This window comes from Arachis ipaensis, chromosome B03 (assembly GCF_000816755.2).
Source record: "Arachis ipaensis cultivar K30076 chromosome B03, Araip1.1, whole genome shotgun sequence".
NCBI classification, from domain to species: Eukaryota; Viridiplantae; Streptophyta; class Magnoliopsida; order Fabales; family Fabaceae; genus Arachis; species Arachis ipaensis.
Genome location: NC_029787.2, coordinates 39,405,739 through 39,417,280, shown reverse-complemented (window position 1 = coordinate 39,417,280; position 11,542 = coordinate 39,405,739). Strand labels below are relative to the sequence as shown.

The following is an 11,542-nucleotide window of genomic DNA, read 5'->3' as shown; positions in this document are numbered from 1 at the left end:
AGCTCTCCTAAACTGACCAAGAAATTAAGAAAGCACTCAACAACATAGGATCCCTCAAAGCTTCAGGAGAAGATGGCCTCCCAGCTGCTTTCTACAAAATGAGTTGGCAGCTCGTAGGGAGGAAGACTTGTGACCACATTAAGAACTACTGGAACAATCCAAAACTAATAAAGGAATCAAACTCAACCCTTTTAGCTCTTATCCTCAAAGTTCAAAACCCGGAATTCATCACCCAATTTAGACCAATAGTCCTCTGCAATGTGAGATACAAAATCCTGAACAAGATTCTTGTTCAAAGACTGAAGCCTCTTCTTAAATGAGCGGATCTCACCTTATCAATCAAGCTTCATCCCCAGAAGGAACATACAGGACAACATCTTCATTGCCAAGGAATTGATGCACTCCATGAGAAAGATTAGAGGAAGACAAGGATTCATGACCATAAAGATAGATTTCAAAAAAGCTTATGATAAGATAAATTAAAATTTTATTGAACAAAGAATCAAAGAGTTTGGCCTTTCAGATAAAGTCTCCAACATCATCATGCATTGAGTAAGGTCGGTCAACTACAATGTGCTTTGGAATGGGAGCAAGACAAGCTATTTCAAGCCTATGAAAGGAGTAAGACAAGGATACACCATATCCCCTATCTTTTTGTTATTTTCATGGAAAGACTATATCAATACATAAAACAAGAGGTTGTAGTTGGAAATTGGAAGCCTTTTAGAGTTGGAAGAAATGGACCAGAAATTTTTCACATCATGTTTGCAGACAACCTTCTTCTTTTTGCGGTAGCGTCCACCATGCAAGTTTCTAAAATCTAGAAAATTCTAAAGAACTTCTACCTAGTAGCTGGTATAAAGGTCAACCAAACCAAGTCCTCTATCATCTTCTCTAGGAACACACCTAAGCAGATCAAACAATAGATCACTGTAAGAGCCGACGTTAAGGAGAACAATAATCTTGGAAGATATTTAGGAGACATGATCAATAGCAACCAAAAAGGTAAGGAAAACTTCAAGATTGTCATTGACAAAGTCCAAATCAGGCTGAAAGGGTGGAAGAATAAATGCTTATCACTAGTTGGAAGAGTAACTTTAGCGCAATCAGTCATCAGCCTAGGTATCAACTTTGAAATGCAACATGGAAGGATCCCTAAAGGAGTTTGCAATGAAATTGAAAAACTACAAAGATGTTTCATCTAGAGTGACAATGAGAATCAAAGGAGAATAGATGCTGTCAATTGGAAGACCATATACTCTCCTAAACATGAAGGGGGATTGAGTATGAGAAGACTCAACTTTATGAATGTTGCCTTTTTACTAAAAATTATATGGAATTTGTGGGACAAATCTAACTCTCTATGGTCTAAGGTCCTAATCCACAAATACTGCAATGGAAATAACATTTCAACAAGACCAATAGTTAGAAGTTCAGACTCACTTCTTTGGAAGGAACTGATCAAACTCTAGCCCAAATTCAAGAAAAACATCGTTCACTGCATTAGAGATGGACTATCCATTAACTTTTGGTTAGACCCATGGGTAGAAAGAAAAAGCAACCTATTATCAAACGCAACCACCAGCATCACAGATACAGAGAGCATAGTTTGGGAATGGACGGACTCGACAGGAAATTGCGATACACAGAAGATTAATAGATTCTTGCCTAAACAAATAGTACACAAGATCATAGCAATTTCAGTGCCCTCTGAAGAGCAAGGTGTAGATAAAATTGGATGGAAGCATACTAGTGATGGTGATTTCGCTATCGGGGCAATATATAAGGCCATAGAAAATTGGTCAAAATCCTAAAAGAGCACTTGGACTACCATATGGAAATGGGAAGGTCCCCAAAAATAAAAACATTCATGTGGCAGGTCCTTCATGAGAGAATTCTTACCAATAAAAGGAAAGCACGCATCTTTAGAGGAAGAGAAATCTACCAAGTCTGCGAAGAACATGAAGAAGACATCATACATGCATTGAGAAACTGTTCTAAGGTATCAAGAATATGGGTAAGCCTAATCAAACCAGAAAAGATACAACAATTCTTTGGAATGAACTTTAAGCAATGGATTGAACTAAATCTTACTCACCAGCTAAGGATGGATCAGGAGAAGAATTAGATGATGTGTTTCTCACTGCGTGCTAGAAGATATGGGGTTGTAGGAATAGAGAGCTCCACAACACGAATTACAAACGGCCGCAAGAAGGTTGAAGAATCCACCAAAGCATTCAGGAAGAAGAAAGGAATCACTACAAGCCAAGTGCGAAGAGAGGAGATCTTAGTTAGATGGAACCCACCACACCGGGATAGACAACCTTGAATGTAACGACCTAATTTCTGGTATGTCATGATCATACTAGAAACTGAACACTGCCAATTTGCTTTCCTTAACTTTAGCTAGTATTTATTATATAAGCCTGATTCGTTGTTAAAACGTTGCTATTTTACGAGGTAATTTTTTTTTTGAAAACGTTTGACCTAATGCCCAGATTGATAAATAGAATCTTTCATAACCAATTAACAAATAATAACATGTAAAACAGTTATATAACAACCACACATATATACATCTCAAGCAGTTAACAACATTCAGTGATCCAGCCTTTATTAGAGTATAGATTATAGATCTGAGTTAAAACACCCCTAGATATAGCTAGATAATAACTATATACATATATATACATACAATACCCCAGGCCCTGACTTGTTCAAGAAGTCCTTAAGCTGGAGCCCAGGCTAACCTAGACTCTATACTCACCTAATCCCTCTAATCTACAAAGCGAGGGTAAGTACGTCTAGGTCTTTAAAACTCGAGTCAGGTGGAAAGTCATCAAAAGGCAAAAGATCATCTACTACTCTTCTGGACGATCATACATCGTCAAAGAGCATCTCTCTATTACTTCATTGAGTGGCCACATAACAGCAACATTGTATAGAGGATTTAGGCTAAAGTTTGTAGATAAATGGGGTGTGATGTCGGCTGGTCTCCTGGTATATACATATAAACAGATAACGGAGTCACCCTAGACTCAAAAGACTACCTAGAGCGAAATTCTCTTTGCAGAACGATCATCAGCAGACTACAGAAGGGTACTCCTGCTTCCATCTGAAGGGAGAAGGGAGAAAAGGGATAAAAACTTGGGAGTTCTTAGTAGAGTCAGGAAAATTAGTCATGTTAATTGGCTCCGTCATGCTTTTCAGACAGTAACATACTTTACAAAAGATAGAGAAAAGCAAAGAAAGCAGATAAACAGAGAAACAAAGAAAATAGAAAATAAATTACAAATAGAGAAATACAAGAAGTAAAGCACAACTCAGAGAATATACAACAGAGAATGGTGCGCACACAAGAATGATGTATGTCTGGACCTAGTGCAAGTAATGAGCTCATCTGTTGGTTACTAACCCGCTCTCGATGTTACCCAGCAAGCAACCTTTGTCTTGCAGGATAGTACTTGTTAGCCTATATATGCCGAACATACTCACTGTAAGCACCCTTTGTCTTACAGGAGTACATTGATCTCGATACTTCTGTAAGCAACATTTGTCTTACAGCATAGCATTATAGCTAGGTATTCCAAAAAAGTATTCTCGGTGGTCGCACCACCATCTATCTGACTGCCCCCACCACGCAGCAGATGAACATACAATAGATGATCATATCACAAGGCTCAACTCTTTATTTTCATTCTCTTTTTCCTTTTTTCTCTTTGCCTCTTTATTTTACACTTGCTATCTTTTTAACGTGTGTATATATAGCTTATGTCAATTTCAGTATGAATAGTCAGCATGTTCCAAGCATAGGTTCATTCAGTCTATGCTAAACCAGTATGACCTTTCATATAATACCTAACCCTAATCGCAATTCAAGTACTAACTATGTTGCTCCTAGATCGTTTCAGTAATCGTCATTTATCTTTGCCTTTAAAGCTTTACCGACTTTTTCTTCGATTTTTTTTCTTTTCTTCAATATTTTACCTTTCTTTTATTTTTGCCTCACTAATATGTTATTACCACTACCTAATTGTTTTATGAAGGTAATCATGAGATTCTAAACTTAAAGTTGTATTTCTAAGGCTTTTCGAAAAAATTTCTTTTTCTACCTTATTTTATTATTTTAAATAAAATATTATTTTTAATTAAATAATATTATTTAATATTTTATTATTTTTATTATTTTATTATTGAATTTTCGAAAATTACCTTACTTTTACCTTTAACTTTATAAATTCACTTTTTACTTCCCGTAACTTTTAATATTTTTACTTTAACCACCCTAACTTTTAATATTTATATATTAACCCCTTAAACACCAAAATAATTACTTCCTTGCCCTTTTTAAGATAAAAAAGTTGTTCTTCTTGTTCTTCATCATACTCAAAGTGTTCTTCATGTTCTTCGTAAATTATTCAGATTCTTTCACTGTTTTCACCCGTTTTTCAATATTTTCTATAACCGATTTTTACCATAATTCATAATAAATTGGCAGCCACTAAAGCCCCATATTTTCCACTTTATTTTAATACAAAATCAACCCCAATTTAAGGATTAGGGTTTCGGTTTTCAGCAGCCATGAAGAACACAAATTCAAAGTTGAATATCATCAAATTTCATCAAATTTTCACCAAAATTTCAACAAGAATCACTCATATAAACCATCAATTTCAAGTATAGACAAACCATATCATAATCATACAACTCAAATACAATTAATCAAGATTAATTTCACCAAACCCTACCTTGATTTGCTACCTCAAATTCTGTTATGCTTCTAGGTGTTCTTTAAGCACTTTTTCCTCTTAAATAACATCAATAACAACTTTAAATACAAAAACCCTTAACTGACCGAACCGTCATATGAATGTAAGGATGAGATTCCTCACCTTACCCTTGCTGGAAATTGAAGTTTCTTGGCCCTCAAGTCAAGCTAAGCATGATTCCTAAGGAAAAACATCAATAAAACACATGTTCATGCATGTTTCCGTGAAACCAAAGCAAAAGGGAGAAGGAAAGCCAACTTATCTTGATTTCAGCCTTGATTAGTCATATGATTGTAAAGAGAAAGAAGAAAGAGTCATTTTGGTGTAATTGAAATTTTGATTTGAGTTTTAGTTCAGAAGAAATCAAGCTTTGAAGATTTGGAACTAAGAACTTTTCTCTCTTTTTCTCTCTTGCTATTTTCGGCCACAAGGAGCAAATGATCCAGCCTTGGGGTCTTGGGGTGGTAGAGGAGGACTGTGATTGTTTGGTTTGGAGGTGGTTTAAAATAATATTAAAATATCTCCAGTGTATAACTAGTTAACTACTAAAACTAGATGTATCGGAACACACGTAAAACCACATTTATAAATTATTTTCTGAGCTATTAGTATAAATAACACTAGTAACATATTTAATATGAGAATAGAATATTTATGATGAGGCATTAGCATTGCTAAACTTATCAAAGAGTGCTGGTGTTAATCTGCACCAGTAGACTGTGAACTCGGTCAAACCGATCTCCTGTTCTTAACTAAAACAAGTCAGGTAATATTATAATATTATTCAAACAAATCTAATACTAATATAATGATAATAATATATTATTATCTTTCTTCTCTCATGAATCGATTTCGGCTCGTCAAACTGAGATTAATTATGGAAATTAGAATCAAAATCTCCTAACCGATACGGCTCAAGAACTAAGTTCTTCGTGACTGTGTCGTCGAGCTTGTCTCAGAAGAAGTTCTGGCTTAGAGATAACATAGTGATAATAAGGATTGAGATGCTTGATGATACAACAAGGTGTTCCTTTCACTGATTTTTCGAAAATCTCCTTATCTTCAGAAAAGATCGCGTGTACCCAAAAACTAGGTTGTCTTTACATTGAACATTGACAGGTCTATGGAGTGAACCATTATGAAGGGGGATGCAGCGGTCTTTTAAAGAATTGTAGAGGAAATTGGATTGGAGGTTTTTCTTACGCTATTGGATGGTGCACAGCTTATCACTACAAGGATTTTGCTCATTTGTGGTGGTTTTTTTCTGTTTGTGGTGGTTTTAAACCCCCACAAAAAGGATCGTGACAGTTTCAAAAACTTCCAAAATTGGAGGTGCCACGAGCTCCTTTATGGCAATTTTTCACAACCCCCACAATTCCATTCAGTGGCAGTTTTCTATCCTTTTTGCAGGGGTTCTATGCTAGCGTTTTGTGGCAATTCTTGGTTAATTATTGTGGCGGTTTAGAGCCCCTATAAAAAGAATTTCTAATTAAAAAAAAAACACACATTCATGTGGAGTTTCAACCTCCACAATGATGTCAATATTATTCTTAAACAATTAATATGAATACTAGAATTACATTATTATACTACTAAACAATTATCATTTAAAAGAAATCTTTAAATAAGACACATTAAAAATTTAGAAGGAAATTAAAATATTACATATTTAAACAAAATTTATCCCCTATAAAAACTATAAATATTCATGAGAATGATCAACACTAAACTATAAAAACTACCTATATTTATCCCCTGAGAAGCAACCAGAGAGACATGAGGAAAAGGCTTCTTGATTGCTGATATGGACTGAAATCCTCCAAGTGCAGAAACTGGATAAATATATATTAATTGATTCTTTATATTACTTGTATTAATAGAAGAACAAGAATGTAAAATGAAAATTATCAGCACAGATCTAAAAAAAATTAGAACCGGGATCAGGAGATTAGTGCATCCCTCATATGAGCCGAAAACAGATGAAAAAATGCAACGCAAGAAAAACCAAAAGTGTATACTCCTCCATGCAACAAGTCTGCATACACACTCTTATCTATATTTTATTATTTGAATATTCTTCAACATGGTAAACTAAACAGAACATTAGAAGGCCAACCTTGACAATTTTAGCTCCTGCTTCACATGCAGACAATATCTGTATTAAGAATAATAAATGAAGATCAAACGAATGCTAAAAAAGATGCACAAATTGTGGACGTTAAGGAAGCAAGCATTCATGTTAATAGAATCTCTAAATTGAGCCTTACTTCAGTTGAAGTCATTGTGCCAGGAATGTATAAAACTTTACCATTCTGAATGTAATACATAACATCCTGGTAATTGATTGGAGCGCCCAAAAAAAAAAGAAATAAGGAAAAAGAAAAAGAAAATGAAAGAAATAACAAAACATTGTGACCAAGCACTAGCAGTTGTTATCTGACATCCTAATATACTACTAAGATCTCAAAATTTAAACCTTAACAATTGCTGGACTCATCAGAAATTTTGCTTCAGCATTGATTGCAGCTTTTGCATCCTCAATCCAGAGAATAGTCCCAACCTAAGAGCAGATGAGAAGAAATGTATTCTTATGTAACGATTATCTTAAAGGGAGCCTTTTTTTCCTTTTCAAATCGTTTGTATTAGAGTTAATTGAGAGTTTTGATGATCTATATGTCAATACAAATCATAAGAATATGAAATAAGGTTGTTTTACAACCATTGATAATAATCACAATATGATGCTTCAACCAGCAAATCGAGTCCATGGTGATGCTTTATATACAGACACAATCTCAAATTTCAATGAAACGAGACAATGCAATGATGCTTCTCCATATCATAAACTTGATGTAGGTTCATGTGAACATATACACCAAAACAAAGAATATTGGAAGAAAGAGAAACCAGAAACTTAAAGGGTGCAAGCATACTCCGAGTGCCATAGTCGGGTGCTCCTTGACCAGTTGGTTTAGAACCAAAAAAGACCAGGATTAGAACAAATCTATCTCCTGCTACATAGGTCTGTATAAGAATAGGCAGAATTCAATTATATGGCAGAACTACAAATCTATGATCTCCAAGAAATAGCCATGTTTAATGATTTTGCACACAGTGGGATTCTGTCTAGGCAAAACTGATGATTTATTACCTCTTCAGTGACAACACCATGGCTGACTAGGTATCGCGATGCATTTAGGGGATACCCTCCATCACAACCAGATCCACACAAAAAGCCACAGCATGCGAGAAGATCGTTCACAGAGAGAGAGATATTATGCAATTAAACATATAGAGCATAAATTCCTCTTTAAACATCCTCAATAAGATATGTATTTATTGATATTCACACACAGCAATATGTTGCTCAGTAAGAAAAATACTTACCACATCAAAATGAATACAAAATCGATATGATAATGACTCTACAACACCAAATGCCTGTCCTCAACACAGCATCATATATACAAAATTGATCTGATAATGAACACATCAACACAGCATCATAAATTTCCTCATTTGATGCTGCCTGTCCTCAACAAAAATAAATAACTGCCAGCCGAGTCACATTCATCATCATCTGAAAAATAGGGAACTCTTCGTAACTGACTCATTTTTAAGAGAGAGAAAGATTAAAAAAAATAAAAATTTTCGAAGAAATGAAAACAATACCTCCACATGACAGGTTGAAGACATAATGGTAGAACTACTTTGTAAAGATATGGGAGAAGGATAGAAGTCAAACCAAAACCAAAGCCTTCACTGGCCTCATGAATGGCTAGTAACAACCGTTCTTGAAGCTGTTCTTTAGAGGTACTTAGGAAGGTCTAGTTGATTGAAGCTGTAAAAAGTAATTGGGAAAAGGGAAAAAGAAATTAGGATGGGATGGCCATCTGATTTGTAGCATATGAAAAAGAAAACTGCATACAAAACTCACCATGTATGAGCCGACGGCAATCAATCCGGAGCTCCATATGCCTTGTGAATCTGAAACCTCTGAGGACCAGAGATGCCTTGCAAGGCCTTAAAACCTTCCAAAGGAACCTGATTACCAACAAGCTTACAACTATAAGTCTATGCCAACAAAAAACAAAACACACAACTACAACAGCACAACCATTTACACCATACTTTTACAAACAAAATAAGAGTAGAGTATGAAAATTAACAATGTTCACAGTAAATCACTTTTGATGTTCCAGTCACAAATTGCAGAAATCTTGCCATGTCTTCCTTGTTAAAAGTTTTAACCACCTCCCAAAACCATTGAATGACATTTGACGCCACAGTATAGCCATTATATTCTGTATTGGCCTTCAAGTCTTCCACTGAAAAGAAACTGATGCTTATTAATGCTTAGAAGGATATCAAATCACACTACATAATTTAACCAAATAGATAACTCTACGGCATAAAGTAAGGATATTAAAAATTGTAACCTTCTTAAGTCTTTCTTCCAAATTATATCCAATTTGGGATTAGATCGAAGCTAGGCCCTTCCACATTCACTTAGTCTGCTTTCTTTGGTTGTCTCTTGTACTCAAACCAGTCAATTCCTATAATACAGAATGTGTCATATACAATTCACATAATTAAAAACCACAAAATTTAAGTCTCGTACTAAATAAGAACAAATTCTCACCGTAATGACTTGGAACGACATAAGAATTAGTTCCACGAGATCTGATAGCTTTGAACGCAGCTTCAATTGAAGCTTCTAGAGACTCCATCTCACTCACCTTTAAGATCTCCTCAGCCAGTGCCATCGAGTTCAAGAAGAAACCGCGCTCTGAGTGCTTCAAGTTGCCGGAGCAAAATCAGAACTAGCGAAAGAAGCCGCCGTGGAAGACGACGCAGAAATGGAATATCGAAGCATTACCTCAATTATTTGAATGGAATCGTCCCTGAAATACTATCCCGAGAGGCGAGAGTTCCACGAATTGAGAAGCTCCACGATCACCTCGTCCTCCATTCATAACTCCAACGGGTGACGCGTTGACGGAGGAGATTTGGCGGCAACGGCGGCAAAGAGATGAATGGCGGTGGCGATAAAATCCAGATTTTAGGGTTTCAGATCCTCGTTCTCTCTCAAATAACTCCTTTATTTTTTTTATTTTTTGGTATGGGTTTGGTAAGTATTTGTTTGAGTTGGGTTTTTTATAATTTATTGGGTTAAAAACAAACCGTGGGATTTTTTCTTAAATATTTAAAATGGTTACAAATAAAATAGATTGTGGAAGTTCTAATAACTTTTACTAAAAAACTTCCACAAACAAATAAAAATTTTATAGTGCATAGGGCTGAACTTTGGGAGATAGTCAATAAACTTAAATTAGCTTGGACTATGAAAATTAGAAGATTAGTGCTTGAATGTGACTCTTAGACAGTTATAAATCTCATCAGTGGCCAGAAAGATCATTCATTTATTTGCTGATGATGAACAAGGGGCCTTGTTAGTTGTTACCCCGCCTAGTTTGTACGTAATTTTCTTTGGGCGTTCTCCAGCCTGTTTAAAAATTATTTTTAAAATTCTAGTTAATACAATTTTGATTTGTTAGTGACAGAACTAGTTAGGACGTTAAATTCTAGTTAATGGCAGGCTGCATGGAACGAATTTAACTCGTTATGAATTTGATATGAATTCATTTCTTTTTCTAATTTACAAAATCATAAAATGATGTTGTTTTCATTTGTATACTATGACAACTTATCAATTCAACTCGCTGTCAATAGAGATAAATCCAAGAGTTGATGCGAGTCATATCATGAATTGAAATTTAGGGGGTCTATATTGGATTAATTAAATTTTAGAGATTAGTTTAAAACATAATACAAATTAAATTTTTAGGAATCATTTTGAGTATTATTTATTTGACGTAATCCATCTGATTGACCCGTTAATTCACTCTTTAGGAAAGAAAATTACTGGAGCAAATCATTACCCGACTCCAAGCTAACAAAGCTATTCATTTACATTTCGTTTAATATCCTTATCCTAACAAATAATAATAAAAAGGAGAAAAGGTGTTAGATTTTTAAATACCCAAATAATTGTATTTTATGTCCAAATGAATTTTAGTTAATTATTTCACTTTAATTAATTCTCAAACACCTAAGTATTTTTAGTGTTTTTATGTATGATATGTTCGGTCTTTTTAATCACCGTCTCAAGGTTTAACTTTATTTTAACTATGGAGAAAACAATAATATCAACAAAGAAATGTAGAATTTTATTTAGAAAAAAATTCAAGATCAATTGAATTTGTTATTTTTAGTCAATATTTTTTGTTATTAAGCCAATTTTATTAATTTGACAATTTAATAACATACTTTAATTTATATTTTTAAATATTATTAGCTGATAAAAAATAATAAATTCTATTAATACTATAATATTTTTCTTTTATATATATATATATATATATATTAGTGGCGAATTCTATGATATCTCTTTTAAAATGAAGATATGGTGTTACTTTGATCTGTTATCATAGATTTATATTAGTCTATAATAATTTTATAATACATTAATTGAATCTCCAATAATGTTGAAATAATAGGCAACTTGAAATATAAGTAAATAGATTTATGTAGATTTTTTTTTTCTTAGTATTTGGAATGATTGGTGTTTTAATTCGCCTAAAAAGAGTGATTTTTTGAAAGAGATTAGCCCATAAATTTATTTTGACTTGTTTCACTGATAAATTCAACAAAAAAAAATATTGAAATATCAGGAAAAAGAAAAAGAATAAAGCTAAACAACAATAAAAGTT

At 34.0% G+C, this 11,542-nt stretch overlaps 1 long non-coding RNA gene across 4 annotated transcripts; it reads right to left on the bottom strand.

Moving 5' to 3' along the window:
* LOC107630360 lies at window positions 6,430–10,034 on the bottom strand. Of its 4 annotated transcripts, XR_001618256.2 has the most exons (10): window positions 9,649–10,030; window positions 9,412–9,565; window positions 9,209–9,325; window positions 8,958–9,097; window positions 8,707–8,813; window positions 8,442–8,610; window positions 7,921–8,349; window positions 7,246–7,329; window positions 7,037–7,102; window positions 6,432–6,924 (listed from the first exon to the last, which is right to left on the bottom strand). It is a non-coding gene; the product is annotated as an uncharacterized LOC107630360 (long non-coding RNA). The 4 variants fall into 4 exon arrangements; XR_002359280.1 differs by having other exon boundaries at window positions 6,430–6,924; window positions 7,921–8,610; window positions 9,649–10,034; XR_002359281.1 differs by lacking the exon at window positions 7,037–7,102 and having other exon boundaries at window positions 6,547–6,568; window positions 7,921–8,610; window positions 9,649–10,031.